This window comes from Haemaphysalis longicornis, unplaced genomic scaffold (assembly GCF_048455015.1).
Source record: "Haemaphysalis longicornis isolate Haplotype H1 unplaced genomic scaffold, Haemaphysalis longicornis Haplotype H1 scaffold_15, whole genome shotgun sequence".
NCBI classification, from domain to species: domain Eukaryota; kingdom Metazoa; phylum Arthropoda; class Arachnida; order Ixodida; family Ixodidae; genus Haemaphysalis; species Haemaphysalis longicornis.
The window spans coordinates 11,312,372-11,316,074 of record NW_027526257.1 but is presented as its reverse complement, the minus strand read 5'-3'; positions in this window follow the sequence as shown (position 1 = coordinate 11,316,074).

The following is a 3,703-nucleotide window of genomic DNA, read 5'->3' as shown; positions in this document are numbered from 1 at the left end:
TTCCTTCGTGTTGTATGGCAGATATTGCTTCTTCACAAATTGGCTTTCAATACGTCTGCGTGCAAGAAGGTGCATATCCGCAGAGTGCTTTGTTTATGCACATGCAAATAGAATGAGAAGGTTTGTGCTACGCCACCGCGATCGCGCCCTAAACAACGTTGTCCACAGTAGTCGAAGGCGGCTTTTGTGCTCCGAATTTCTATCGTAATCATATCGTTATCATAATGAACTGACTCTCAACCCGAACAATGATGACATGATTACGGTGTTGAAGGCATGATATTGTTACGAGGCGAGCACGCGGAAGAGAAGAATGTATTTAAAGTATTTACACTATTTACAGGAAGAAAGGCTGGGCTGCCGCTAACATTCAGAACGACCCACAAGAGACCTCGTCGTCTTCCTCAACCAAAAACCGTCGCTGGACGCATTGTTCTTGCTTGTGAACCAATCCCTCAGAACTACATCGTTCGTCGTCTGCTAGTTTGCTCCGTGGCATTCCCCCCCGGCGGAACAAGCGCCGTCGCGGCGCTATGGCGAATCCATGAGGGGCGGTTGGTACGGCTTCAGCCGGACTACGTGGACAATGTCTGTAGAAAGTGCACGAGTCGACGAGGGAGGAGAAACTGGGGAGATCTCATACGTGACATCGGTTACTTGACGTAGCACACGATACGGTCCACAGTACCGGGGCAGCAGTTTTTCAGAAAGCCCGACTTTGCGGGTAGGTGTCCAGAGAAGGACAAGGGATCCCGGTGTGAAATGGGCCACGCGGTGTTTGCGGTCATAAATCGTCTTCTGGACAGCTTGCGAGGAATAAAGTCGGTGGCGGGCTATCTGCCGCGCATGATCAGCGCGGGCAATGTCTTCACTGGCGTACTCCGACCGCCGTAGCGGTAGGTCGCCCGACGTGGGGAGGAGTGTGTCCAATGGTAGAGTAGGATCACGGCCATATAGAAGGTAGAATGGTGAATATCCTGCGGTATCATGCCGCGATGAATTATAAGCGAAAGTCACATAAGGCAGCATGACGTCCCAGTCGCGATGGTCTGCAGAAATGTAGCAAGAGAGCATATCTGTCAGGGTTCGATTGAGGCGTTCCGTGAGGCCGTTAGTTTGGGGATGATATGCTGTAGATAGCTTGTGCTTAGCAGAGCATGAGCGAAGAATATCGTGAATTACTTGGGACAGGAAGTAACGTCCGGGGTCAGTGAGCAACTGTCGAGGTGCGCCATGCTGGAGAATTATATCGCGAAGCAGAAAATCGGCTACATCTGTAGCACAGCTGGTCGGCAATGCACGCGCGATGGCGTAGCGCGTGGCGTAATCGGTCGCGACAGCAATCCACTTGTTTCCCGATGAAGACAAGGGAAAGGGGCCAAGCAGGTCTAGACCGACACGGAAGAAAGGTTCTGACGGGATGTAAAGAGGCTGGAGCTGGCCCGCTGGAAGCGACGGTGGTGCTTTTCTGCGTTGGCACTGGTCGCAAGCCCTGACGTAGCGGCGTACGGAACGGTATAGGCCAGGCCAGAAGAAACGACGGCGGACTCGATCATAGGTGCGAGAGATGCCGAGGTGCCCAGCAGTCGGCATGTCGTGAAGCTGCTGCAGCACAGTGGAGTGTAGGTGCTGGGGAACAACGAGCAACAGCTCAGGACCATCGGGACGAACATTGCGACGGTATAGGATGTTGTCGCGGAGCACAAACATTGCCGTTGAAGTGTCGGGTGCGGCCGAGTTAAGGTTGTGTATAATAGATCGTAGGGCCGGGTCATGACGCTGCTCTTCCTTAATGCGAAGAAGGCCAGATATAGTGCACAGAAAAGCTACACCGTCATCGTCATTGTCGTCGGGTGGGTCGACAGGGTGGCGGGACAGGCAATCAGCGTCTTGATGCAAACGTCCAGATTTGTATTTTACATCAAATGTATACTTCTGGAGACGCAATGCCCACCGACCTAGCCGCCCTACGGGGTCCTTTATCGAAGAGAGCCAGCACAGCGCGTGATGGTCTGTCACGACCGTAAACTGGCGGCCGTGCAGGTAAGGACAGAACTTGGTCACTGCCCACACAAGGGCGAGACATTCTCTTTCAGTGATTGAGTAGTTGCGCTCTGGGGTGGAAAGAAGGCGGCTGGCTTAGGCGATAACACGTTCCAGCCCACCTTGTCGTTGCGCCAAGACGGCCCCGATACCGTAACCACTGGCATCCGTGCGGACTTCTGTGGGCGCATGAGGATCAAAATGAGCCAGAAGTGGTGCATTGGTGAGCACGGAAACTAGGGTGGTAAAAGCGGCCATTTGATCGGAGCCCCAGGAAAACGGAACGTTTTTCTTCAGCAGGCCGGTAAGGGGTCGGGCAATGTGTGCAAAGTCCTTGATAAACCGGCGGAAGTAGGAACAGAGTCCCAGAAAGCTTCTGACGTCTTTTGTTGAGCGCGGTGCCGGGAAGTTCTGGACTGCGCGAACTTTATCAGGGTCGGGTTGAACTCCCCTGCGTCAACGAGGTGCCCCAGGATTGCTATTTGTCTACGGCCGAAATGACATTTTGAGGAATTTAGCTGGAGACCGGCCCGTCGGAACAGTGCCAGGATCTCAGAAAGGTGCTCGAGATGGGTGGTAAACAAAGGCGAAAAAACGATAACATCGTCCAAGTAACAGAGGCATGTGGACCACTTAAAGCTCTGGAGCAGTGAGTCCATCATGCGTTCAAATGTTGCTGGCGCGTTGCAGAGGCCAAAGGGCATCACCTTGAACTGATAAAGACCATCAGGTGTTATGAAGGCGGTCTTCTCACGGTCCATTTCATCCACGGCAATTTGCCAATATCCCGACCGAAGGTCGATGGATGAAAAATACTTAGCTCCGTGGAGGCAGTCAAGGGCGTCATCTATCCGCGGGAGGGGATAAACGTCCTTCTTCGTGACGGCATTAAGGTGTCGATAGTCCACGCAAAACCGCCATGTGCCGTCTTTTTTATTGCCTAGCACCACTGGTGAAGCCCATGGACTGCAGGAAGGCTCAATAATATCCTTTGCCAGCATCTTATCCACTTCTTGTTGGATTACTCGCCTCTCAGCGCGGGAAACTCTGTACGGGCGTTTGTGAATTGGGCTTGCGCTTCCTGTAATAATTCGATGCTTGACCGACGAAGTTTTACCTGAAGGGCGGTCTTTGAGATCGAAAATGTCCCAATAGGATGCTAGAAGTCGGCGGAGCACAACGGACTGTGCAGGGAGGAGATCGGGAGGCAACATCGTTGAGTATGGTTCGGTTGGGGAAGGGGCACAAGAAAAGTCATCGGCGGGATGTTTTTGGAAATCGGCCGTTAAAACAGAAAGGTTGTACTCTCCTAAAGGGGACAGATGACCAAGAGTGATTCCTTTGGGCAGCGATTGCACGGAAAAGCTGAAATTGAGAAACGGAAGAGATGCTCTGCTTTGCTTGATTCTGACAACGGTGTGTGGTAGCTTCACTCTGCGCTCCAGTGCAACGGGTGTGGTTGGCGATACGACGTAATCCCCGTCCGGTACAGGGGAAGAGATGAACAGCGGGACATAAGTGAATGCTTGAGGCGGTAAACGAACATCTTCGAGACAGCACAAACGCGGCAAGGGTTCTTCGATAGTCACTGGTGGCAGTGGAAGGTCGAGGTGGACGAGGCCGAGAGAACAATCTATGAGCGCTGAATGATCCGACAAAA